Below are 16713 nucleotides of genomic sequence, written 5' to 3'. Positions count from 1 at the left end.
ATGCAAAATTTCTTCACATCCTTTGAAATATTAATTGCAACTTTTTTCATCCAAAAGTATTCCTCCTGTAAACAATTAAAATAAAAAACTTCCCAAAATACCCCTGGAACTCTTTTTGTCCCATATATGAATTATCCAATAGTACGTGTATATAGAACAACTTTCATTAAGAGATACATCAATATTAACAAGCTCATTTATAATATGATGATGATGATCAATTTTTTTTTTTGTGGAAATTCCCTGATTCCAATTAGATTGTTATCAAACTTTTAAAGAATAAAACCAACTGAATAAATATTACGCTTTTTCTTTTAAATCACATGTCGAGTGGCTACGCCAGTAATGTGTTGCAATGTAGATATCAGGAGGTATTTCGGTCATGATTCCCACGTCTCATTTATGCTTTTAATTAAAAAAATCACAATATGAAATTCAAAAATTAAGGAGACATGGGACTATTTCTAAATTTATCAAAATCTTAATTATGACAGCAATAATTTTTCGATCTACAAAAAGTGTAAGCATTAGTCTTAATGTCTCTCCTTCCAAGTTAATTCAATCTGCTAATAATTTCTAAAACCATGCAACATGCCTCTAACAATCAAGTTATATTAATTAATGTATTTTTAAATTTTAGACCGATTTTAGCATGCATTTTCTGCAATGACAATAATGCCACTAACCTTTTTTTTCTTTACCTAATAAAAGCTAAGAAAAAAACCCCTACTCATATTCTATGATTTTATATTGCATTTTCACATAAGGACATAATGCACTTGACCGTATTTTGTAATGCTAGAAAAAATTTACCTAAAAAAAATAACATAACCTGTTTAAATTTTACTGTGTAACACATGTAAATGAAAAAATATGATACAAACCTAAAAAAATCCCATACAACAACTCTAATCAAGTAACTGATCAAACATATTTATAAGGTTTTGAGGTTAATATGGTCATGAATAAACAAAAATATCATAGCAACAGACTTTTCCTAGATGACATGAGCCCATAGGATACCAAGAATTTTGTCTATCTGTCAATTTATTCCAAGTCCTTATAGCTATGGAATGAGACTTGATACCATATACAGATTCAAATTCATGTAAGTAGTGTATCTAAAAAATTAGTAGTGTATCTAAAAAAAATTAGTAGTGTTGAACCTGTGGTCAACCACGGGTTCTGTAATTGTGGTTTTTTTACAACCGTTTATAAATGGTAAATGTATTAAATTATCATTATTATTAAATATATGATAACTGCTTCCACTGAGCTGAACGGTTATATAAGTAGTGTATTTTAAAAAAATTTGTTTACAATTTTAAACAGACACTTGAGGAGTTCTAATGCTAATTTTCTTATCTTATCTCAATGACAATATTGAAGCCTACTTTTTACTCATAATGGATGTTATTTTCCTCTTATTTTAGGGTTATATAACCACGACAAAGCAGACGAAGGAACACATGCCAAAAAACAGTAAAATTATTTGATCTTTTCATAACATACTTAGACTTAACCTATACTCTCTTTATTATACTGCTTTTGTCCATATTATAGACTACATTCAACACATTATGTTTATAAACAATAATCTGTAAATATTCAATAAAAACTATGTCATATTCAAACAAAAAAAATACAAACAGTCGTAATCTTTTATTGTGTCTATGAATTTGTTTAATACCTAACGACATTTACTTTTCAATTTGTAGTTTTTAGTGTGTTTATTGTTCATGTTTATAGTCGTGTGTGTGTGAAGTGTTGGTATCTAGTGAACCATTTTTGTTCATCAAATACAAGTTTGTTTTACATTGCAAAAGCAATACCTTTACGACCTGCTTCGATTTTGAATCCTTTCAAGATTGCACCTACATAAATAAAGTTATTTCGCATTTTAAAGATTTTTATGGGTAACTTTTTTTTTCTTCAGCTATATACATATATCAAAACCAACACAACTAACAATAGTAAACTTTATAACTATAAGAGTTTCACCATATAACTTTGTAAATATTCACCATCTATATTTTGAATAATGTCTCTTAACTCTGTAGTTTGACGTTTCAGACAAATTCTCGTCCAAATTTAGGATTTCAAATTTTCGTCATCAACACCGAATAGTGCTCTATTACTACTACCAAACGTTCGCCAATAACGTGACCCGTGGTTCACCACAGGTTTACACACTAGTTATTTTAAAACATTAGAACAATTTAATCCCAATATGTTCAAAGGTTGACCTATTGGAGATGATCAATTCATGTACCAGCAGCAAAAAAATGCAGAAACTTAGATTGTCTTTGGAGTACACCACTCTCTAGTTAATTTGAAAGGAGCATAATGTGGTTGTCTTTAGGAACGTCAGACGTGCTACCATGGTCACGACGGATGATATTAGTTTATTTAGTCTCTATTGTTTGATCGAATTCTCAGTTTTGGTCCATAAGTTTAAAATTTGTTTGGTTACATCTCTATGGTTTGTGAATATTGCACTGCACGTGGTTGCTTCACATAAAAAGACCAAATTACACATTCTTTCTTTTTTCCTTTTTCTTTTAACAATATATATATATATATATATATATATATATATATATATATATATATATATATATATATATATATATATATATAAGAAATTATTGTTTTTATATCTTTATTTTAATAGAATTAGTATAGATTATTTATAAAATTATTTTTATTTTTTTAAATCAATTTTCTAAATTATATAAAATCATATTATTATTATTCTTTATTTATTTATCTTTGTTTTTGTGGTTTATTAATCTTTTATTATTTTTGACATTTTGTTTGAATATATATATATATATATATATATATATATATATATATATATATATATACTTTTTGTTCGTTTAAATTATATAATGGTTTTTTTTATGTTTTTTTTCGAATAAACAAATTTAAACAATAACCCACATAACTATCAATCTTCCAATAAAATTATTTAATGTTCGTTTTTTTCTTTTCTTTTAACGATATATATATATATATATATATATATATATATATATATATATATATATATATATATATATATATATATATATATATATATATATATATATATTAGATTGAACAATTTTATTTTGGTTTTTTTTTTCATAAATAGTTATACGAAAAAAATATAATTATTTAAGCAATAAATGAAGAAGTACTGACATATAAGCGAATGATGTAAACAAAAAACACATAAAAACTATAAAACCTCTTAAAACTTTATAAAAGAACAAACACTAATATTTAAGTGAATGATGTAAATAAAAAGCACATAAAAAACAACATTAAATAATTATGTTGGACGATTTATAGTTATCCGATTTATTATTTTAATTTGTTTATTCAAACAAAACGCAAAAAAAACATCATTATATAATGTAAACGAACAAAAAGTTAAAAGAAAACAACATCAAATAATATATACAAATAAACGTAAAAAATATCCGGGTTAGTATTCTATTTTGTCTATTCGAACAAAACGTAAAAAAATCATTATATAATGTAAACAAACAAAACGTTAAAAAAACAACATCAAATAATATATTCAAATAAAACGTCAAAAATATTAAAAGATTTTTAAATCACCAAAAGAAAGATAAATAAATAATAATGTGATTTTATATAACTTAGATAATTGATTTAAAAAATAAAAATAATTTAATAAATAATCTATTTAATTCAATTAAAATAAAGATCAAATAAAATCTGTAATATATATATATATATATATATATATATATATATATATATATATATATATAAGTGTGTAAGTTTTAATATTGACGTATTGAGAAAAAAACATAAAAGTAAAAACATAAGGCTAAAGAGGAGAGAGGAGAAGGGAAAGGATTTTCGGAATTCCTTTGGGAATTATGAGTGTCGAAAATAAAAACCCCAAGAGGGGGTTTAAACAATATAATTTTGAATTAATATATGTATCTCAAAACATATCAATAAATTACTTATTTTGAGTTCTAAATAGTTTATTAATCATATAATAAATTAATAAATCAGGCTCTCTCTCCAAATTGCATTCATGTCTTTTACTAGGTTTGAGGGCAATCCAAAAGGGCTTTGCTAATAATTAAGTTTATAATAATTTAGTTAATGGCTTAGACACCTAATCCAACAGTCTCCCACTTGGATAAGTCTATAACTAAATTACAACTTCTAAATTAAACAACAAAGTGTGCTTTCCGAAGCAACTGTCGAACTCTAATCTAAACAGACATTGGTCCTTAGATAAGTGATAAAATATTCCTTCGTTCTACTAGATACCATACAGATATGAGACATGGATTAGAATCAATTTCATTGTCCAAGTTTTGTTTCCCGATTTCTGATTTGTGAGGACAACATAAGACTTCAAATTGAACACATCAATTGAGTTCTGGTTGGGCCCAACACTATAAGTGAACACCAAACCACCGATGGGGACCAAAGATATTGTTTTTCCCGTTAGGGAAAAAGGAACGAATAAACTTTGACTTATATGCTTGTATCCTTTACTCAACAAATCATACATGACACTTCGTTTTATAACATCATGTTATTGATGCGTTTTCACAGTATCAATGCACAACGGACTTGTAAATTACAACTCATATATCTCCGTTTCAAGAATATAAGATATTATCGACTCAGAATTACTCATGATATAATCCATGAAGTAATTCTCTGAGTGTGGGTTTATCCAATACTTAAATCTTCATTTCTAAGTACTCATGAATGTTGTAGCAATACAATTGCTATGTCTAACTCCCTTAGACAATCTACAATCCAATTCATGACAGTCTTAATTCACTACTTACTTCTCAAAGTATGAGTGTCTATTGAATTTGAATAATTAAAATTATTCGGGAAGTAAAACATGCAAAATGAAACACAAGAATAAATTATTGCCAAAGGCAGTAAACAAACTCATAAATAATCTCTATTATTTAATCACCAAAAGTCAATTACATTTATTTTGTTACAAGTTTCAAACTAATCATCTAACTACTAAAACTAATATCATCTCTTAATACAATGCTCTTAGCATGAAGATTGTGCTTAACCCTACTCAGAGCCTTTGTCAAAGGATCTGCAGGATTCTCTTCTGATGAAACCCTCTTCCCAACGAGGTGACCTTCTTCTACTCTATGTATGATATAATGGCACTTTTTGTCGACATGTCTTAATTTGCCGTGATCTCTCGGTTCTTTAGTCAAAGCAACCACACCTTCATTATTGCAGAAAAGTTTCATTGGTTCCTTAATGGTTGGGACTACTCCTAGATCTCCGATGAAGTTCTTCAACCAAGCTACTTCCTTTGATGCTTCACTTGCCGCTATGTACTCTGATTCACAAGTAGAATCAGCCACTGTGTCTTGCTTGGAACTTTTCCAAGTAACTATCCCACCATTTAATAGAAACACCCAGCCCGACAGTGAACGAAAGTTGTCTCTATCTGTCTTAAACTTGGCGTCACTATACCCATTCACTCTCAACGTATCACTGCCTCCAAAGACTAGAATCATATCCTTTATCCTTCGCAGATACGTGAGAATGTTCTTAACTGCTGTCCAATGAGCTATGCCAGGATTTCCCTAATAGCGACTGATCGTGCTTGAAGCAAAGGACACATCAGGGCGAGTACATGTCATAGCGTACATGATCGATCCTATAGTCAAAGCATAAGGGACTCGAATCATATCATCTATTTTTTCATTTGTACTGGGGCTTTGAGTCTTACTCAATTTGGCATTGCTTTGAATAGGTAGCTCTTCTTTCTTGGAATTTTCCATACTAAACCTTTTTAGTACCTTGTCCAAGTATGTACTTTGACTAAGTCCAATTAGTCTATTCTTTCTATCTCTCAAAATTCTTATCCCGAGAATATAGGTAGCTTTCTCCTAGATCCTTCATATAGAAACACTTTCCAAGCCAAAATTTCATTTCTTGCAAGGTTGGAATGTCGTTTCCCATGAGTAGTATGTAATCAACATACAATACTAGAAAAGTTACTATACTCCCACCAGCTTTGACATACACACAAGACTCATCCTCACTTCTAGAAAAACCAAATCCTATGACTTTTTCATGAAAGCAAAGATTCCAGCTGCGAGACACCTGTTTCAATCCATATATGGTGTCACACCCCCGAACCAGACGGCGGAAACGTCTTGGGGCTCGTGTGACTAACAATTGAATAATCATCACAATGAATATACATGAAACATAACACATTCATCACCAACATTACATATTACAACCAACATTGCTCACATCAAGTACATTGTTAAAATACATAAGTTCAAAATGTTCTAAGTACGATAAGTGATGTTACATAAACAAAACCATACACACTTGCATATCTTCTAGCTTAACGATTACCTGAGAATACAAGTTATTTTGAAAACGGTCAACATATATAATGTTGGTGAGTTCATAAGTATATTTGAGTAAAAGTCTTTGTATCTTTCATAAAAACCCAGAAAATCCGATATTTTCTGTAAAATGTTTTGAAAATGATGTGAAAATCGAGTATAAATGCATGTGTGAATTTCATAGTTAAAAACTTGTATGAGTGTAGTTTAGGTTCATTGTATTTTGAATAAATGATAATTGTATATGAATAATCTCCCCAGAAAATCCGATATTTTCTGTTTTATAACATCGTTTAGATTCTTGTATCGTTAAATAAGTCGTTTTGCATTGACACAATTAAAGAATTTATCTTCAAAAGGTTAACTTTTGGTATTGAATCCCTATATGAGCCGTTATAACCATGCATGATAATGACTAGGTCGCCCGTCTTGGTATTTTTCCAAATGTCGGTCTTGCTAAGGATGTTGTCGCCCTAGACTGGCCTAGTCTAGCTGTAGCGAACAGTTAAGGCGTGGGGGGTCACCCCGTATAGATCTATACACAAACTCCTGCTTTCCTACCAGGAAACTCTGATTATAACCACAGGCTACGATTGTACACTCAGAGGTGCCAACCGACATGTCTCACTAGATTCTTAACCCCTTTTTGTTCTATGTTTAACGTTTACGTATATGTGGTATGTTTTTGTATTCGAAAGGTACATATAAAAGTATTCGACATTTAATGATTTCGCAAAGGTATAGTTACGGTCATATTAACATGTGAAATTTCCATTCCAAGCCCTATTAGCATGTAGTTAGACCACAAAGGCCCAATAACATGTAAGAGGGTAATTTAGGCCCAATAGGCATGTAAATGGGCCACAAAAGCCCAATAAACATGTAATTCATAACTAAGGCCCAAATTAACATGTAAGTGGGTCATAAGACCCAATAAACACATCATGGAAAATATTCGGCTCAATATACACTTAATTGGGCCCTTAGGGTCCAATGACCAAGTAACGTGTATATTAGGCCCAATAAATAGTTATTGTTGTATTTCGTTCGTTTTGTTTTATTTCGTTGTTTGTTTTGACTTGAAGTTCAATAGATTGGTGATAAAAATCCTGCTTTTTGTAAAAACGACGTTTTTGGCCAAAAATTCTCAAAATTTTAATTAGGCCCAAAGTTTTGTAAAAATGACAATTTAGTCCATAATTTATAAAAGTTTGCAATTTTGTCCCAAATGTCTATAAATTTACGGTTTTAACCCAAAATGTTATATTTTTACATTTAGAACCCTGTCTTGCAGACAAATACATTTTTAGCCCCTTGTTTGTAAAAGTTTACACTTTCGGCCCGATTTTTGGAAAACTTTACATTTTTGGTCCAATTTGAAAATAAATGATATTTTCACCTCTAAATTTGGTTTATTTACATTTATGACTCAATCTTTGGCCAAATAACATTTTTAACCCCAAAACTCATTTTTTTCGCAAATTGGGCCCGAACCGTGAGGCCCATTAGGCTAAAATTTGCATTTTTGGCCCTTTTAAAAGTATGTTTAGCATAAAAATACCTTTTTATACATGTAGGACCTGTTTGGCCTCTTTAAAAACATAATTTTCACTTTTTACCCTTATCTTTTGTTTCCTTGACAATTTTGACTTTTAGCAAGGTTTTTGTTGAATTCTTTTGCATCTTAAACATGTATCACTTTTGGCTTGTTATTGTTATGTATATCATGTCATAGTTCATAGATTTTTGTTTAAAGTTTTGAGATTTGCTAAGATCTAACACATTATTACTAAACAAACTAAGAATTCACACAAAACATGCATATAAGACATAGATCTACACATTTTACTTGCATTCTCTCCCAAAAATCATATAAAAACCGAAAACAAGGGGGTATGAACTCACCTTTGCTTTGATGTTTCGGTTTTGAAGAAGAAATGAAGAAGATTTTGGTCCTAACAAACTTTCTTGAGTAGATTTCGAACTTAAGAAGTTCTAGGAAGCAAAATCTACAAAAAACTTTGCTTAAAGGAGTGATATAATCATGAGAATGGAGTTATAAACTTGGATGTGTAAAGACTTACCAAGAAGTGATGATTATCTTGTGAAAACCTTCTTGAAACACAAGTAATTTTCGAGATTTTGATGGAAGGAGTAGGATGATCCTTGAGAGTGTTCGAGAGAATTTGGTGTAGTGTGTGTGTGTGTGTTTGTCTTCGGCTGAGAGTAGAAGAGGAGAGGGGAGAGAGTGATGAAGTGACTAGTATGGATACATGGTGGTTTAAAGCCTAGTTATCCTCTAAACAAAAATGAGGTGGCACCTCCCAAAGTCAACCCTCCCTTAATCTCTTCTTTTCTCTTTTTTTTTATACATGGACCGAGATTTTGGGCCAAGAAGAAATGGTGGAGTAGTTTGGGCCCATTAACTTTAGCTAGGACATTTGGATCCTAATCATAAGGTTTTTCGGCCCATTGGGCTCTTGGAAGCATTCACGGCCAAATTAGAATAAAAGAATGGGCTTATGGCTCACTAATGGTTAATTGGATTAGATATGGCCCAATAAGGCCCATTAGGGTTAGAATGAATCATTCTAGACCCAAGTGGTCCAAAATGTTTTAGATTTATGAATTTGGATCCAATTAGGATCCAATTAGGTCTTCTAAGTCCAATAAAGTTGAATTGGGTGTTTATTGGTCCATTAGGCCCAATAAGGAAATCCTAGTCCAATATGGACTCAAACCATGGTTCTTAGGGCTTCAGACTCTTTGAGGAACATAATTGATGAATCTATATGAGCATTGAGTGAGATTTACTAAGTGTATATGATTTACAATAGTTGAATGGTTACACAGGAATAGAATTTTCTAGCTAAAATGCTAGTTGTGACATCATCCCCCCGTTAGAGGGAATTTCGTCCCGAAATTTCTTTCGAAACTAGGATTGTGAAGGAATGAATAGGTGAGGGTATTTATGCTTCATCTGGTCTTCACGTCCCCACGTGAATTCCGGTCCGCGTTTCGCGCTCCATCGAACCTTCACGATCGGGATGAGACTTTGCTTTGTACGCTTCACCTCCCTGTCCATAATCTCGACTGGTTCTTCGATGAACAGGAGATTCTCGTTTCAACTAAATAACATCTTTTATGTCATCGTATAACTTTTTTTTTAAACTTAGGTCAAATGACATAAATATCATTTAGTTTTCAAAAAATAATGTTTTTATCTTTAGACGTGTTTTAGTTCGAGTAAAGTCGGATGTTTCATTTAATTTGTTCATTTATACCATTTTAGCTGGTTTCAGGTCACCTACCGATTACTTGATACCAGAAAAGCTTTAAATTTTCAAAAAATTTCAGATTTACCCATAATTTTTAAAAAATGTTCAGATTTACTATTACTTTGATTCTTATTTTGATTATTATTATTATTATTATTATTATTATTATTATTATTATTATTATTATTATTATTATTATTATTATTATTATTATTAAATGTTTAATATATTTTTAAATGTATAAAAATATTTTATACATATATTTTTAAATGAGTTTCTAAATGTATAAAATATGTTTATAGATTTAAAAATACATTTACTTGTATTTAGTATTTATAATGGATGTCTTTACAAACGTATTTATTTGTATTTAGTGTGTATATATATATATATATATATATATATATATATATATATATATATATATATATATATATATTGTAACACCTCAAATTTTAGACCAAATTTTTCATTTTTAATTTACCAAAATAAGTTTCACAAACTAAGTTATCAACCACATAATTATCCAAACAACCAATTTAACAAAATATCAGAGTTCATAAATTATCCCAGTAGTAAATCCCCCAACAAATGTGTACAATCAGACTTTCGCCTTCCCGCGGTCCTCAGAAGTACTTGTCATATATAAATCAACAACTATAAGCACGAAGCTTAGTGACTTCCCCAAGATACCACATACATCACATCATAAATAAACAACTATGGTTTATCAGCAACCCTGAGGACTATCAGCAGTCCTAGTGGGCTCATAGCACGTCTTGTGGGTTATCAACAACCTTGGAGACTATCAGTAGTCTCAGTCACATAATAATAGCATAACATAATAATAACAGCTAGACCCAGCTGGTCATCACAGATACAACTATTATACCACACATGTAAGAATAAGTGAGGAGACTCACCTAATACTGACGACAAGTAAACCTCACACTCGAACTGCCGGAACCAGACTCCGCCTAATCAACAAAATAATTAACCCTAATTAGTAATTAAGGTCCAAAACTCAACTCGCCAGACCAATCCCACAACTAAGTCCTATAACGGCGAAAAGACCATTTTGCCCTTCCATGGCCCAAAACCCTAAATCTTGACCAAAGTCAAAAGTCAATAAAAGTCAATTGCCCAACGAGTACGCTAGACGTACCTCTTCTTACGCAGGGTATACAACTCGAACAACATATGGTCAGGGTCGGAATCGGCTACGCGGGGAGTAGCCAGGAGTACGCACAGTGTACTCTATTTGCTTCCACTTTCACCTACTTTGTGTCTTAATCCCTTAAGACAACTAACCCAACCATAGATATGACCATTCTAAGATGTCTTATTCCATAAGGTCATCGAATTTAAGCATTTGCATTGTTAGAAAAGTCTCATCGCAACAAACTTAAACTTCCAACACATTCTAAGCTACTTTGCTCATGCATGAGGCAGGGGAATTGATCAAGCAATCATTTTTATGATTCTACAAGTCCTATAATGCAGGAAAGGATAGCTACAAGCCCCTAGAGTGCTCCAAATTCATAAAGGTCCAATCTTGGGGATAAAAGTTCATAAAACTTCAACCATATAGATCTAATGGAAAACTTATCAAGGTATAAACTTTATACCTAAAAATGATTCACAAAGAGAAATGGTTTCTGGATCTACAAGCTTGCTAGCACCCATTCCTTCTTCTCTAGTCTCCTTCTTCAACTAAATGCACCAAAAACACTCAATAAACTTGCAAAACTCACACAAGCAACGCAAAATCGGAATTAGGGTTTAGGGAGGGTATGGTGGTTGATAAGGATGATCAAATGGGGACATAATGTTGTTTAAATAGGGAGCAACCCTTAAGATTAGGGTTTGGAGTCTGGGCTAGTACGCCAGACGTACCACACGTACGCCCAGCGTACTAGCTGATCATTCGCGATTCCATGTTGCATTAGTACGCTACGTGTACTCTTAAGTACGCCCTGTGTACGACCACAATCACAAGCCTTTTTCCTCAAGGGACCAATGGTGCAACTTTTGATAAAGATACACGAAATAATAAAAATATATGATATTGGGATGTTACATATATATCGTATAAAAACATATTGTATAGATATAAATATATAAATATATAATTTTAAGGTTTATATTATATAAAAGATATAATTATATCCATTTTTTGTACATATTACTAAGTATAAATATGTATTTATTTCAAATTTATATGTATACGATATGTATTTATACATATTTATATAGTAAAATACATATAAACGAAACATATTTTTTAATTCTTTGGATGATACATCAACCAAAACAAAAAAAATGGAGTTTGCTTAATAAGTATAAATATGTATTTATTTAATATTTATATGTATAAGATAGTTTTTATACAAAATAAATACATATTTATATCTATTAAATACAACTAAAAACAAATAAAACATATTTATATATTTAAAAACATATTTGTACATTTAAAAATATTTTTACTTGTAAAAACTATTGTATACATATAAATATGAAATAAATACATACTTATAGTTAGTATGCAAAAACCAATTATTTTTTATTTTATTATTATTATTATTATTATTATTATTATTATTATTATTATTATTTTGTGTTTTGGTTGATGAATCACCTAAAGAATAAAAATAATATTTTGTTTATATGTATTTTACCATATAAATATGTATAAATACATATGGTATACATATAAATATGAAATAAATACATTTTTATACTTAGTAATACGTATAAATATATATATATATATATATATATATATATATATATATATATATATATATATATAATTATATCTTTTATACAATATAAACTTTATAGATATGTATTTTTATATTTATTTGTATACAATATGTTTTTATATTAAATAAATATATATTTATACCTATGAAATACAAATAAATATATTTTAAATATATAAATACGTTTTTCAAGGAATACAAAAGCTTTCAAATGTATACACATAGTAAACACAAGTACATATATTTTAAAAAATGTATTTATATCTATAAAATTATTTTTATACATTTAAAAATGTATATATAAAATAATTTTATACATTTAAAAACGTAATAATAATAATCATAATAATAATAATAATAATAATAATAATAATAATAATAATAACTAGAAAGGTTTCCCGCGCGTTGCGCAGGGCGGAAAGCGTTAGTTTTGTGTGTATGTTCATGTGTTTCATACATTACTATTATCTGAAGTGCACTGCCTGAATGGTATCCATAGTAAAGTACATTGCTAATCTATGTAATTTGTCATGAATCGGATGAAACAAACATGTCGTTAGTGGCTAGCAAAACAACATCAATAGTTCAATACCACCATCAACTTTCTTAGCATACCATAAAGCCCAAAATAAGAAATGCAACGGTAAATCATGGTAGTAATAAACACATACACATCAATATTGATATCAGAACACCTAAAACTCAGGCAAAAAGGAAAAAGTAAAAAACCAAAAACACAATCCAACCATGGCTTTTACAAATTCACATCAACAACTTGAGACTTTTCTTTAGGGACTGTAACAACAAAAGTATAAAAAGCTTAGCATGAGTTTTTTTTTTATGTAGTCAAACACCTAATGTTCACCTCTGCAGTTTTTCCATCATATAATAACAAAACAAAATTGGTCAAATGGAGATCGCACTTACATGATTCGTCCATTATAGCATGAACAAAATTTGTGGGCGTTCTTTGTAGACAATCCAACCTTCACCTCTGCAGTTTTTCCATCATATAATAACAACCTCTTTTAGTAATATAATTATTCATTATCACATTTATTAAATGATTTTAAAAAAAAAGGAAAAAACATTGTATTTCTTATTTTAAAAATTCTAAAGTAGTTAATAAGAAACAATTTTTTTTAGAAAAACAAAAAGCAAGAAATGGCTGTAGACATAATTTTATTTCCTGTTTACTGGAAATTATCTGATATTTAAGATCCAGACTTAAAATTGGAATTTGTATGGTAGTGAAAAAAAAAACTGAGTGTTTATGTGAGAGATAGAGAAATCAAGACAAAAGACTCACTTACCCCTCCTTTAGAAAGTGCTTCAAAGTTGGCTATACTTTGTTTGTGAAGAAATGGTATGTGATCTTCTCCATTCACTGTATAAGAATAAAAATTTGGAAATTCGAATACCACATAACTAATTCTGAAAGATTATAAAAATATGTAAAGAAACAATGCATGAAAGTTTACCTCTTATACTACAATAATGGGAAAGATAAACAACATGTAACTGTAAACAATGAAAACGGTAAAATCAGTCTAAAAATATACATAACATCATAACAGGAAAGATAAAAGAAGATTTGAGTAAATTATCAAACAGAATAGTTCCTGTATCTCATGACCACAATTCTTGAGTGAATGTTTTAAGTTTTAAATATGTGTTCTATTAAATTTCGGGAGCATATTTGCATCTCTATCGTTCGTGTCATCACAAATTATTATATTAACAAATTATAAATATAATTTACTAAAGAAAATAGATGCAAATTGAATATCTTATTTTGTGAAAGAAAAAGAAAAGTAATTATGGAAGTGTATGTGTTATAGTTGAGATTAAAAGATGAATGAGCAAATCCAGTACATGGAGAATCCCCAAGTTAAGTGTAAGAAGGTTGGGAGTATGGAGTTATTGAAGCAAACAAAGTATTTGATGAGTATTTGCATCGTCTGTTTCCCATGTGTATATGCTCAATCCCTAAAAACTTAAATTATGAGCCACAGATCTGCCACAGGAATCAAAGAAAAACAATAACCGGTCATAAAAAAACAGACAAACAATTCATCAAACACCTTATCTGCATCCAAAATATACATCTCCAAATAAAAAGCAGACAAACATTTCATCAAACACCCTATCTGCATACAACATATACTTCTCTAAAAGTACAAATAGGGAGACCAGAGAAGGCGACTACAATAACCCATGATCGAAATTAAATGTAAACATATGGTGAACGAATAAAAGTAAAACACCTTTTTCGACCTTCTGTGAGATTAACGTCGAATGCGGATGCTGCTGCTGGTGGTGCGTCGGCGAAGAACAGGGCAGCGGAGAAGCCAAATACAGGGATGAAGGAAACTGGTAGTGATGATGGAGACGATACTGATTTTCCTTCCGCTGAGTATTGTCGTAGCACCGGTGGTGTAGGGTTCTTTGAAATTCCGCCAGATCAGATGTGGGTTATCTGTGGTTGATATCGATTGCGGAACTCGCACAGTGTACGGATGGTTGATTCCGGTGCAGTGGAGCCGAGAAGCGGTGGAGACGAAGACTGAGAACAAAAGGGTAATTGAAGGTACTGGAAAGAATAACACGATCAAATGGAGGCACGGTCGCTGTCGTGCAGCCAGACGGCTGCATGAAGTAGAAGAACCATCGACCCGATGAAGATGATAAAAGGAAGACGGTGGAAATTGGAACAGAGATAGATAAAGGAAGACGGTGGAAGGATCGGGAAGGAATACGCGTAACCCTGTGGTAACCCAAGGAACAGAAACAAAAATAGAGGGACCGGAAATGTAATTTAAGGGACCAAAATTGGCCAAAATCTCTCAGGTTTACTGTTAAAACTTTTCACAACTTTAATATATATATATATATATATATATATATATATATATATATATATAATAATAATAATAATAATAATAATAATAATAATAATAAATCTAAACATTCTAAAAACATAATGGTAAATGCGAACATTTTTTAAAACTTAAGAGCTTTACTAATATCAGGTAACAGGTAGGTGACCTGGAAAACGGCTAAAATGATATAAATGAACAAATTAAATAAAACATCCGACTTTACTGAACCTAAAACACGCCAAAGGTAAAACCATCATTTTTTTGAAAAAATTAAGGGTTTTTATGTCATTTGTCTTTTAACTTATTGTTCATTTTCATTAAACAATAAAAATAATTTAACTTGGAAAACAATAAAAATAATTTAACTTGGACTCGTAATAAGTTATTTTTCTTATCCGAAATACTTAGTGTGAAATTTGAAATCGAAATTTTGAACCAAAATTTAATTCTTTTTTGTTATAAAAGTATGACAAAATTGCAAAAATAGTCCATGTGGTTAGCTCAAAATTGTCATTTTTGTTCAAAAAGTTTTAGACTTGCATCATTTGTCCAAAACTTTCATTTTGTTGCTGTTTTGGTCCATTTTTTTAAATATTAAAAATGATGAATTTACCCTTTACAATTTCAATTTTCATTTTCCTTTTATTACAATAATTAAACAAAAAGCTAAAACAAAATACCACCTAACCCCATTCCCTACCCCCTATCTCTCTATCTTCAATATCATGTCCTTTATGATTTTCATAAAAAGAAAATATCCTCACCATCACCGACTTTCGGCGGAGAAGGTTATGACGACCGCCATTTGTTGCCTGCCAGAGCAACACCACCTATCACTTCACATCACATGAGCCTTCTTATCTGCAAGGGGCATCACTTAACACCACCATCACCGGTCAACATCACAACCACCACCACCGGAAGTTGCTATCGTCGTTGTCAGAAAAAGAAAAAGAAAAAGAGGAGGAGAAGGAGAAGGAGAGAGACGAAGAGAGACACATACGAAACAAGGGTCTGCAAACCCTAAACCACCTCAGAAAGGCATAAAAAACCCCAAGGATTTGATATGTTTTCAACGCCAGCTTCATCGGAGCAACAAATCTGGATCTGTTCTTCGTACCACATAGATCGAAGATAGGGTTTGCAGATGCGACGTTGGTGCAGGAAACTCGAGCCACAAACATCATTGGCGTTCTCGCTTCACCCCTTCTCGTCAGTGACGAATAGATGTCGTTGTCGTTCTTTCTTTACCCTTTCAACGTCTTTCTCACCGAAAAAACAAAGACGTTGTGAAGGTGCTGACTGACAAGTTTCCTAGAGTTTGTATATGCAACAATCGCGGCAACTTCGTCTCTCTCCGTTTTCACTTCACCCCTTCACAACAGAGATC

At 30.8% G+C, this 16713-nt stretch overlaps 1 long non-coding RNA gene across 1 annotated transcript; it reads right to left on the bottom strand.

Annotated features, from left to right (window-relative positions):
- Nucleotides 1-13237: 13237 nt before the first annotated feature.
- On the bottom strand, nt 13238-13964 carry LOC145136382 (uncharacterized). Its single transcript, XR_013720427.1, has 3 exons — nt 13923-13964; nt 13755-13828; nt 13238-13435 (listed from the first exon to the last, which is right to left on the bottom strand). It is a non-coding gene; the product is annotated as an uncharacterized LOC145136382 (long non-coding RNA).
- Between the last annotated feature and the right edge of the window lie 2749 nt (nt 13965-16713).

This window comes from Lactuca virosa, chromosome 9, assembly GCF_052849685.1.
Source record: "Lactuca virosa cultivar CGN04683 chromosome 9, Lactuca_virosa_CGN04683_v6, whole genome shotgun sequence".
NCBI classification, from domain to species: domain Eukaryota; kingdom Viridiplantae; phylum Streptophyta; class Magnoliopsida; order Asterales; family Asteraceae; genus Lactuca; species Lactuca virosa.
The sequence above is the reverse complement of the archived record's forward strand: the minus strand, read 5'-3'. Positions and strand labels throughout refer to the sequence as shown.